General features: G+C 38.5%; 1 pseudogene; it reads left to right on the top strand.

The window, feature by feature from the left end:
- The first annotated feature begins 1,186 nt into the window (after window positions 1-1,186).
- Window positions 1,187-8,339, top strand: LOC148728880 (uncharacterized; annotated as a pseudogene).
- The last annotated feature ends 4,555 nt before the right edge of the window (window positions 8,340-12,894 follow it).

Here is a 12,894-nt window from a genome sequence, read left to right as displayed (position 1 = left end):
TTTGATTAAGGATACTGTTGCACGTTTTTCCATAAAAATCAGCGAATGTGTCATCAAATTCTTCCTCTGTTGGCAGTATAGATCAGCGACTGCGAAACGAACAAGTAAAGAGTTTAAATGCTTTTTCGGTTGAAATTCTAAAATGATTGGAAATGCCTAAGACTATGTAACGGAAAACAAAACAGTTTATGAATTTACCTGTAGCCTTTGAGTAGTAGTCTGGTCAGCTGTAGGACAAGATGGCTTCCAGTCTAGTAACGTTCTTCTGAAATATGAGCTGTTAATGGTTATTTGTTGAAGTGGCCGTTAGTAACTCAGCCTTTCCCTACCACGGATCCACGGCCCTACATGCAAGTTTGAGCCGCGAGTGAACTGCAGCACCACAATTACTACCTGAAAAAAAAAACACACACAAAAAAAACAACAACAAACAACAACAGCAATACTAGGTGGTTTAGTCTCCTAAAAATCGTTAAGCTTGTATAGATCACCATTAGCCTGGAATCGTGGCTATTCTAGTGAGTATGCCGTCTCTTTTTGCAGTTGCTGTTAAAGAATGCATTTTGTAGGTTTCATAATTCGGTTTCTTGCTGACGTTGGGATCTCTTCAGTCCTATTTCCTAACTAAGAGCGTGCCCCCTGACTGAGTAAAATAATAACTTCTCCTTTTGTGACTTCTCCCATTGAATTGAATTTATATTTGCAGTTTAAACAATGAAGTATGGGGATGAGATTGCGCCATTTTTGATCGTGAACTTCTTAGTTAAAGATATGCATTTCTCCTTGAAAGAACGGAGATTTCCTGCCAATGCTCTTAGCAGTATAGGTCAATGCAAATTATAGATAAAAACGAAAAAACCACCTACGACACATATCATTTTTCGATTCATTTATTTCTTTGTTGTTATTTCAAGACTCGCCTGAAGCAGATCAATCAGATGTCATACGTTGGAGTTCACACCTGGAAAAGCATTTCAAGGCAAACGCCGAATAAAACACGTGACTCGCATCGTTAAAGTCTTGGTGAAGGAGTTTTGTAAAAATATGTGTTCTACGGAACCTGACTGCGTTGGCTTTAATCTTGATAACTGAGTGGGAAAAAACGGGCAGTACAAATATGAATTGAATAATGTTACTCACGAAGGACACGAGCACGAACTGAAGAAGGAAGAAAATCAAAATTAACATGCAGCAGAGGTGAGTGTTATTTTATGCTACCAATACAGTTTCAGGAAAGCAATTACGATTCTGATTATCTTTATATTTCATTACATTAATTATATTAGTACAATTATCATTTCTGACTTCTTCCCTAAATGTACATATATATTAAGTTACCAACCTATCAGATTCTGATCAAATTATTAATTAGAGACAAACTGCAATGGATAATTCAACGGGTCAACCAGTAAACTTAATATTTTCTTGTATAATATTACGGTTTTAAATTTTTCTTCTTTTGCGCTTTAGAGCGCTTGCGTTCAAAACCTCTGGAAGAATAACGCCACTTGTCAAAGTGGTTTTGACGACAAAGAATATCGTTGTCTTTGTACTGCTGGATTCAAAGGTCAAAACTGTGACAAAGGTAAACCTCGTCAATAATTGGTCAAAGTTGAAAATTGGCACACACACTTGTGGGCCCATAATACAAACGATGGCTTCCATTTTTCTTCATTGACAAAGTGACAGACATTCACTTTAAACTAGGGAGCGCTTTGAAATCCAGGTCATCGACACAAGATATGGGTCACATTCCTGCTTATAACTCACTTACCAGCTTCAAATCGCTGTCAGTGAATGATGTACGGCGCATTATTATGCGATCTTCTAAGAAGTCATGTTCACTTGATCCTGTACCCACGTCACTGGTAGTTGAGTGTATGGATTTTCATTTGCCTGTAATTACGTTAATTATTAATTCATCTTTGCAGTCTGGTCATTTCTCTGAATTATGGAAGGAGGCAATAGTAACACCTTTATTGAAGAAGTGTGGATCTGACCCGTCCAATTTTAAGAATCTACGCCCTGTCAGCAATTTATCTTATATTTCCAAGCTCACTGAGAGCGCTGTCGCAGACCAGATTCAGTTACACCTGGCTAAGAACAATTTTTATCCAGAATTCCAGTCTGCATAAAGGAAATTACACAGTACGGAAACCGCTTTGGTGAAAGTTTACAATGACATTCTGTTTAAGATGAATAAACGGCGCGCGACTCTCCTCGTTCTCTTAGACATGAGTGCTACCTTTGACACTGTTGACCCTATCATTTTGCTAACACGTTTAAGATCAAAACTAGGTCTCAATGGAACTGCTCTGTTGTGGTTTCGTTATTATCTAGCCGGAAGATCACAACGAATATCTGTTCAGGGAGCCCTTTCAAATGTCTTTCATCTTCGTTGTGGCGTTCCCCAGGGATCGTGTCTAGGCCCCGTTTTGTTTAACATATACGCAAGCAAAATCTTCGACATTGTTGGTCGTCACCTTCCAAAACGTCATTGTTATGCAGACGACTCCTAGCTTTATTTATCGTTCAACCCAAGCTGTGCTGTTGGTCAAGACGAAGCAATTAGATCAATGGAGACCTGTATCTCGGATGTTAAGCAGTAGATGACCACAGACAAACGTATGCTTAATGACGAAAAAACTGAATTTATTGTAATAACATCACGACACTTCCTGAAAAAAGCTGCTGTTAATACTATCAGGGTCGGAGACTGCGATGTAGGCAAAGTGTCTGTGGTACGGAATTTGGGCGCGTGGTTCGATGATCAAATCACTATGGCCGTACACATTACCAAAATATGCAGTGCTGCTTTCTATCACCTACACAATATTAGACGTATAAGGAAACATCTTTCAATGGACTCAGCTGCGACTCCTATTCACTCCTTTATTAGTAGCCGAATAGACTACTGTAATAGTCTATTATACGGTGTGCCCAAGTGCCATATTGACAAATTACAGAGAGTTCAAAACGAAGCCGCCAGACTTGTTATGCAGGGAAAATTTTGCCACATTACACCAGTGCTCCGTCAGCTGCATTGGCTTCCTGTCTCATTTCGTATTAATTTTAAGGTTCTACTTTTAACTTTCAAAGCCATTCGCAAATCCGCACCGTCCTATATCAATGATCTTGCAAAATTAAGCCTTAGAATTCAAGATATGGACTGCGTTCTAATGACGGAATACGGCTATCTTACCCGAATTTTAAAACTCTAAAAACCCTAGGCGACCGTGTTTTCGTTGCTTCGGCGCCGAAAATCTGGAATGATTTACCTTCGGAAATTAGAATGGCTAAATCTGTCGACACTTTTAAAAAACTCGTAAAGACGCATTTTTTTAGTAAGGCTTTTTATTCTTAGCTAGTTCAGCTTTTAATATTTTATACTAAACATGATGTAACTGGTATCTATTGTAATGCATTGTTGTAATGATGTAATTAGTATTTATTTCATGCATTGTTGTTATGATGTAATTAGTATTTATTCCAGGCATTGTTGTAATGCGCAGTTGATCATTCCGTCATGGAAACGGCGCAATATAAATTCACAATTTATTATTATTATTTTGTCTCGATAATAAGCTCAGATAATTACCCACGGACATAAAATCATGTCCAAGAAAAAAAAAATGTGAGCATATTTTCAAGCTAAATGGCGGCTACTGAGTCTATCGACATTCATATTCATTTGCATGGCCTTAAATAAAACACTTACGAGCAGGTTACCGTCCAACGTTAACTTGAGATATATTTGTTTCGTCTGCTATGACAAGTGAACTTATAATTACGTGCGAAAATTGGAGCAGATATACACTGATATCGGGATAATGGTGAATCGGCGAAGTTTCAAAGTAGACATTAATTTTTTCAAGCCAAAAATAGAGGTGGTTGCATTGCAAGAAAGGGGCTGACACAGACGACACTTTATACCAATTTCCGTTGAAAAACAACAGTAGCCTTGAAAATACTGACTTAACACATATTTAATGGTGATCTAAATTAAATGTATTCTCTTATTGCGTAAGATCCGAACACGGCTTCCATCTACTTAGCATAACTGCATAAGCTCCCCTGGCAAACTGCATTACTTAGAAAAATTTCAATTTATCTGACAATTTGACGCAAATATATTACTGATCCATTAATTCATACAAATATGCGTCATATATATGCCAATTACCTTAGATTGTTATTCTCCTCATCATGGGTCTTTCTTTTCTTTCGTGTAAAGAAATTCTCGATATTCAAAGGCAAGTCATTATTCATAGATATGCTGTGATCGAGGTATAAGAATGGCGAAACAATAATAAAGTAGACTCCTGCCACAAAGCAATAGGACACAACGACAACTGAAGAGGTTCCATCTCTCCCCAGTCAGAAAACTATTACACATGTTATTGATAAATAAAAAGAAGACAATTATTTACAGATTTTGATGTGTGTGCTAAGGGCTTACACAACTGCAGTTTTGATGCTGTGTGTAACACCATCAAGGGTTCTTACAAATGTACATGTAAACCAGGATACCATGGAGATGGATTTACGTGCGCAGGTGAAAATTTCATAGTATGAATTATATGATAACATAGCTCGAGCGCTCATCCAATTGACCCAACGTGGTGGTTATCCATCGCAAATGTTCTCACAACCAAGAGCGATGGTTGTACTGTAAGAACATCACTCCGAAATTTTGTGTGGTTTTTCGTTCGCTGCATACTAGGAAGTTGTCCTTCTCCACCTTCCCTCGTTTCTCCCAAATATTTTATTTATATAATTAGATTTATGCTACAGATTTTGATAAGCCTATTAAGGGCATGAACATTATCAATTTTATGTACGTATTTCTACAAATATACATCAACGATATACTTACTACCTTTGTAATTAATTGTTATCAATAGATTTGTTGGAGTCAAGGTGCAAGAATGACAAAACAATAATATATCAGTCCCCTTCCACAATTTTATGAAACATAATGACAACCGAGGAGGTTCCATTTCTCCCCTGTGCAAAAACAACTTACGCGATCATGACTTTGGAAACTTATTACATATGCTATTCGTAAATAAAACAACTAAAATACTTTTCAGATGTTGATGAGTGCGCTGAGGAATCACACAGCTGCAGTACCGACGCTGTGTGTAACAACACCGGGGGATCTTACAAATGCGCATGTAAACCTGGATACCAGGGAAATGGATTGACTTTCGAAGTTAAAATTTTCAAAGTGTAAGTAATATGATGACATAACTCGCGCGCTGATCCTGTCTGATCCAACGGAGCCAAACAAACATAAACACGTGATCATCTCAGTTCCTGACGAAATACTCAAAACTCTGAAGTTTAACGTCCACCGTGAACGAGTTTAGAGTGGACTTGTAAATCTTGGGTATGGAAAGAGCTGATAAAAAGGTGAAAAATAAATAAATAAATAAATAAGCTTACCTGATCATATGTTAATAATAATAATAATAATAATAATAATAATAATAATATTAATAATAATAATAATAATAAAAGATTTATACCGCGCCAGTATCCTACTGTTCAAAGGTGCCTACAAAAACTTTAGCATTAACACTTACTTATAAAAGGCTTTTCTAAAAAGAAAAGTTTTTAATCTACTTTTAAAAACAGACACAGACTGAGCATTTCTAATTTCACATGGCAAAGCATTCCATAATGATGGTGCTGCTACAGAAAATAATACACTTTTTATTGACGAATAAAACAAGAAAAATTATTTTCAGATGTCGACGAGTGTGTTGAGGGATCACGCAGCCGCAGCGGTAATGCTGTGCGTAACAATACCAAAGAATCCTACGACTCTACATGTAAATCTGGGTACCATGGAGAGGGATTGAATTGTGAAGATATAATTTTCAAAGTAACAGTAATCTGATAACAAAGCTCAAGCGCTGATCATGTCTGATCCAATCGAGCCAGCATGGTGAGAGGCTCTACTGTGAGAATACCACTCCGAGATTTTGACAGGTATTTCGTTCACTGCATACCTCGTAGTTGTCCTTTTTCGCCCTTCCTCGCTCTGCCCAACTTTGTTTTAACTAATTAGCAACATACCTTTTAATAAACTTATTAAGATAACTTTTCAAGCTTCCAGCTTTACTCCAAAATTTCAATAAAATAGCTGGCATTTTCCGAGAAACTGCTTCTCGTTAGTTTCGAACTAGTCGTACTTATTCTGAGGAGTATACGCATTAAGGCATCTACTCATCAGATTGGGGTGGAAGATTTAAACAAATAGAGCTCAATTATATGCGGAAAGCCTTTGTAATTCTGCAATTCATCTTATTACCGGTCCATTTCATCCGTGTGCAGAAATTTACAAAAGTCAAAGGTACATCAAATTTGTGAAATTTTTGATTGTTTTCAATATGACATCAATTTTGATGATTCCTTTTTAAGCTTAAGGTTAGGGTTAAGTTCGGAAGACCCTAAACAAAGGTGCAACATTGTATCTGTTTGTGCAAAAAAAACAGGTCACTTTTGACTTACAAAATCTTTCTTTGATCTTCAAACAAAAATGTTGCCATTACACAACGAACAAGCTATGTAAGGTGTTTTACAATAATTAAATACGACAAGCATGACATATTTTCTCGTTTGCTTGATGAATCTGTCAAAGTTCCCTGCACGAGCCTTCTTTACAATTTATTTAATTTTTTTCGTCATCTCTCAGAAATCAGGCTACCTAGGAGACTTTTAAAAGCTTTGCTGCATAATAAGTATACTTTGCTGAATGAGAACATTTCAAATACCAACCATAACTCATCATGCGAAGGTCAACGTTTACTGTCACATGACTGATGACGGTGGATGATGGTAATGAAAATGGACGGCAAAAAGGTATCTCGTCTCTCGTCACTATTACCCGTAAGTCAAATGTTCTAGGTAAAAGGGAAAATTTGACATGTGACTTTTTATGAAAGGAGATATCATCATTATGCGGGGAAACTATCTCCTAATCTTTAAAAATTTTCATAGCTTTTACCACCTCCATAACTGAACCTTCTACATTACGTCGCCCTAGAGGGATCATCACCCTCAGACTGTAGATTAAAAAGGGGAAGATGCTTTTAAAATAGGAAAAGAAACTCTTTCGAGCTCTAAATAGAAGGCTTAAAGAAAAGATAAGCGCAGTTTCTTTTTTGGGGGGATTATTCAAACCGTAAATGCGAAAAGGCGTAAAAATACTGTTAAGTTACGGGTTCGCACAAGTATCTTTGGGATTGTTTACAACGTAAGTGTAATAAAATTTCTTTAGCTAAGGGTTCGCTCACAATGCCCCCAATATCCACTATTTTCAGTAAAACTATTGTGCACATTTATACCTCCCTCTTCTCTCCTTGGTTAAAAAAACTTTCAGCAGTACTCTGTTTCCACTATTTTTTTAAAGCATCGAGACTTTCTGTAAATTCCCTTCTGATGCCATCCTGAACGACATTAAAGTTACGACTAAAACGTTTAACATGCTGAAGCATCGACTTCATGGAAGACACTTTACCTTTTTCAATCTTCCTTACCTTGAAAGAGTGACGTGAACAAGGCCAATCTCCCAAATATTGGCTGCGCGAACTAAGCGTGGACCTGCAAAGTCTGAAAGAAAAAATTCATAATCGATCTCGGGAGACTTTTATTCTAACCGGGCTAAATCCGTGACCTTCATGCTAACAACTCGAAAGAACGATTCAACAAAAGTAGCCAATTCTACTCGCCTTAGTTTTATCTGCATATGGAATTCAGTTATCATCAACCCATTTCTTCTTTTCTATCTACATAGTCAACCTTCCACTTTGATTCGCAACTCTGGAGCAACATGAATGACTTCAATCCTCAAGGAGGGGAGACTGGGCTTGACTCACAAGAGACCAATCTACCGACCTATTGGAACATATCCTTCTCCAAGATTTGCTTAGGGATGAAGATCGGTAATCTCCACAGGTTCATTCTCATCGAAAAGCAAGCTAGCTCTTTGCACTCACTGATCGCTGACGGACAATATCGTAACACGTCACTGGGTCGTAACACGTGGAAGTTGCTGATTGGCCCCGAAGCATCCTTGAACTTAGATTGTAACAAGGAAGGGTTCAATCCCACTTCGAAATGGAAAACACATTCCGAAGCAAGAATCGGTATCATCGCCAACGAAGATAACAAAATAACAAAATAACAATTGCAAAACTTGTGATTCCACAATTGGCTTTGGCACAGATGGGTATGGAGACGACTCCAACACTTGTGGGAACGAAGCAAGTAACAATCCAGATAATGGAAACAAACAAATCAAAGCCATGGGGTACATCTTGGTTCAGTGAAAAGGAAATAAATCCAATCTCTAAGAAATGGACAAAAAAGCCAAATTGAAGCTAAAGGACTTGTAAATATATATTTGTACCAAAAGGGTTTTGAAAGGAAGTAAGATACCGAGTCTTTACTGATCTTGATCCGTTTTGATTTCGATTTCCCAAAACCGACTTTAAAGTAGAATTTCCGATAGATGAAAACGCTTCGTTGTTAGTTCTCGGAGGGGGGTAGGGGGGTAGGGGGGATAGGAGAACAGGAAATTCAATGGACAAGGACTAACCCCACAGTATTACGCTTAGATTCGTCAGATCAATGAAATACGTATCTATGGTTACTTGTCTGGTATCCTTTGGAATAAGGGAAAAACTGATGCAATGTCATAATATGTTTGGTCCTTCAGCAATGTTTCTTTTTTTTTTTTTCATTTAGAACTTGTAAAAGTTCCCAGGAGTATCTTTCTCCATCCTCGGAGACCCTGGGGCTCTGGGTCGATTTCAAGTTAGGGCATGAAGAGCCCCTGGGGACACTGTCTTACAAGACTAGTTTCTAACGGTCGCAGTCATTCTGCCATCTGATTGGTGCCAGAAAATCTTTGTGTTTTTCTGCCCAATCAGAGTGAAGTGTGCTTTAGACTCCTTTCGTGTGTTTTAACACGGACATTTACTAGTAGCTCAGTTGCTCGCTATGTTTGTTTGGACTTTGCGACGGAGATTTGCTTGAGAAGAAAAGTTTCAGTCTCAGCACACAATGTAAGAGAAATCGATCAGATTGTCCACGAAAATCTTACCGGAAATTCTACTGAATACTTTCGCAGGTATCACCAGCGAACTTGTTTTAAAGTTTGCGAGGTTTGTATACAACACGATGGTTGCAGTCATTGATATGTCGCTTTAAACGTTAAACGAGATTTAAACTTAAATCTTTCTAGATTTTTTGCATAATTTGCTGTGACTGAAACTTTGCCAATCCCGGGAAGTTATTTCGTCGCACGGGCCACGCAGGTATGTCGAGCAACTGGTACTTGCGCAACTTTCTGTTCGTGCAAAAATCTAATCTCATCTTCGCTTGGAAAAAAAGAAAAGCTAAGCGTGGAAAATTTTGCTTATTAGATGTGGGTAGATGACCCTGTATTATTAAGCTGACATTTGCAGTAAAGCCAACCCGCCCTTTCCATCCAATATTTCTTGGTCTTTGGTTTTGTTTTTCCCATTGAAAACAGCATCGGATCGATTCCCAATGATCAAAGGTATTTAACTTGGAGTTCAACAATCGACAGAAGAGGTAAAATGACAGTGACCAGGGGACAAGAAGAGAATCTGTGGCCTTCCTAGCTCAAGAATTTCAACACGCTAGGCAGTAGTTGAAAGATTAAACTCTTTCCACACTCATTCGGCAACTGGCCGAAAACATCTCTCCTTCCCACGATGTTCTCGTTAATAAATTTTTGTTTAGATTTTAAAAGCTAACCAGAAACACAGCTAAGCTTTCTCTTAGCATTGGCTGGAGGTCGTCCACGAACTTAGCGTTCTCTGCAACCTTGGCCGTATTGTAAACGACTTTACTACTAAGATTAGATTTTGGCGCGCGCACAGAAAGCAGAAAGCTACGTAGTCGAAAGCGCCAGTTGCTCGACATACCTGTTAGGCCCGTACGACGAGATGACCTCACGGGATTGGCAAGGTTTCAGTCACAGAAAATTATGCAAAAAATATAGAAAGATTTAAGCTTAAATCTCGTTTAAGGTCGGCACACACGAGGGGACTAGTCCCTGCGACTAGTCCCAGCGACTAGTCCCAGCGACTAGTCCCGGCGACAAGTCTTTGAAGGGTTTACACGAGGGGACCGGTAGCAGGGACTGGTCCCTTAAGGCGTTCACACGAGGGCACTCAATTGCACAAGAACATAGGAACATTGAGAGGCAAAACATGTTTCTTAGTCTGGGGCGTTACACGAAAACAATGAAAATTTGGTAACTTTTCATTGTAGCACTATTAAACCTCAACGCAAATGAACTACACCTATTCAGTTCGATTATTCATGCTTTTACGTGTTCCGTTTTTGTTTTGTTTTGTTTTGTTTTATTTTTAACAGACACAGAGTCAAATAGGGTAAAAATTCCATCAAAACGGCTCCAAGTCATCTGTATATGTTTACAAAACTGGGAAGAGTTTTTTATTCTTCATTTGTAGAAATCTAGAATTCAGGGAAAATTCATAGAAACTGCAATGTTTACAAATACCGAAAGTCACGCAATCCCTTCACGGTATCTATTACAGCGGGAAAGCGGGAAAACAAGCCGGGAATTTGTAAGATGGCGTCTGGAGCCAAAGAGAAGCAAAAACAGATAATATTGCTTATGATGGCGATGCTGGATGAAGAGTTGCCAGTCACTTATGAAAGACGAATGTGGGCACGGCAATGGCTCTTACGAAGAGAAGAAAGAGGCGCGTTCCATACGATTTTTCAGGAACTGGCCGCTGAAGATACGCCTGGATTTAGCGAGTACACGAGGATGCCCTATCCAAAATTTGTTGCTTTAACTGAGCTGATAGCGCCATATATTAAGAAGGAAGATACTTGCATGAGAAGCTCTATCTCGGCAAGCGAAAGAATGGCCTTGACCCTACGGTTTCTCGCTACAGGCGAGAGCTTTCAGTCGCTTTCCTTTAAGTTTCGCATTGGAAAAGCGACTGTCAGTGGAATTGTCACGGAAGTGCGTGATGCAATTTACGATGTGCTTGGAAAGGACTTTCTTCAGACACCTCAGCAAGCTGAAAAATGGTCAGAAATTTCGGAACTGTTCCATTTGAGATGGAACATACCTAATAATATTGGAGCCATAGACGGAAAACGTATTCTTATACAGAAGCCTGCTTATGCTGGTTCACACTTTCATGATTACAAAGGAAACGAAAGCATAATCGCCCTAGTTGTTTCCGGGCCAGATTATGAATGCTTATACGTTGATGTGGGCACTAATGGAAGAAACCCAGATGGGCATGCCTGGGGCAGGTGCTTCCTTAAAAAGGCACTAGATAGTCCAGACAACCCATTAAATGTGCCACCTCCACGCCCACTGCCAGAGCGTGTGACACTAGTCGCTTTTGTTCTCACCGGTGATGATGCGCTTGGGTTAGCAAAGTACATGCTTAGGCCTTATCCCAGCAGGAATCTCACTGTGGAACAAAGAATTGCCAACTATCGCATTTCGAGGGGTAGGAGAATTTCGGAAAATATTTTGGGAATTCTTGGAAACAGGTGGCGTTGTTTTAGAGTGCCATTTTTGTTAGCTCCATTTAAAGTAAAGAGAATTACCCTGGCTGCGTTTACCCTTCATAACTGAAGAGCTGATACCAGTAGTCGAAACATTTATTGCCCACCCACACTTGTTGACAGGGAGGATCCTGAAACAGCAGAAATTATTCCTGGGTCATGGAGAGATGACATACCAGCAGATTCTTTCCTACATTTACAACCTTCAGTATCAAGAAATTGCTCTAGTGAAGCTAAAAATATGCGGGAAGAATTCACCCAGTGGTTTAACAATGAAGGCGATTTGTCATGGCAAAGACACATGTGCCGATTGTAAACCCATAGGACAAACAAAATGCATGATTAATCCTTTCATGATCACTCCCAGAGAAGTGATGAATATGTAACTTCTCTTTAGATTATCAAGACATTGTTTAACTAGCAGGTGATGAGAATTTAGACAATCATCAACTCAAGAATACTGAATTGATATACCACCAAATGCTCCATACTGAAGTGTAGGAGAAGACTTTCTTCAGACACATCAAATGAATGCCGACTGACAAGACAGAAACATGAAGAACTCAATTTGTTAATTTTTAGTTATAACATGTACAGTTACAATAAAGTAACACTTGTGGTTGTGTTATAAGTGAAAACACCTCTTCCAGTATAATCAGGTGTTTCCACCATTGTAAAATTAACAAGAACAAAGGTGAGAAAGTCCTTGAAAAGTTCAAAAACCCATTACAATGTTCTAAGCAAATATTGCATGAACAATTAAAAAGCTTGTTAAGTTTTCTGGCCACTGGCTTGCAACTGCCAATAAACATACAAACAGATCTTCAGCAACAGTGCATAGATATTTGGCTACCTTATATTTTGGTTTTATTAAGCACACTTAAACTCTATGAAAAACAAAACTGAACCATTTGAAATCAGCATCTTGGTTACCATATGTCAAAATTCTTCACAAACATACTGTAAGCAAAAGTATTCAATAACCTCATATGCCTGATGATTCTAACAATTATTGATTCTCCACAAGTTTATAATTATGGTGTTAAATACATTCGGACAACATTATAGCCTGCACAACAGCAAACCATATTTCTTAAAACACAATGAAAATTGAACATTTATACCAAAAGAAAGCCACATCTTTGCATCCTAGTGCCATGCCATGCTATGCCATGCTATGAATTCAATAATTTTTATTGCATGTTTTTGTGGAGAACAGGGATGGCTTTGAATGAACAAAGGAATATAGATCTGTAAATTAATAATATTCCATGGCTGCATGGCTGTAAGAAC

Source organism: Stylophora pistillata, chromosome 6 (genome assembly GCF_964205215.1).
Source record: "Stylophora pistillata chromosome 6, jaStyPist1.2, whole genome shotgun sequence".
Lineage (NCBI taxonomy): Eukaryota > Metazoa > Cnidaria > Anthozoa > Scleractinia > Pocilloporidae > Stylophora > Stylophora pistillata.
This window is presented reverse-complemented; position numbering and strand designations above follow the sequence as displayed.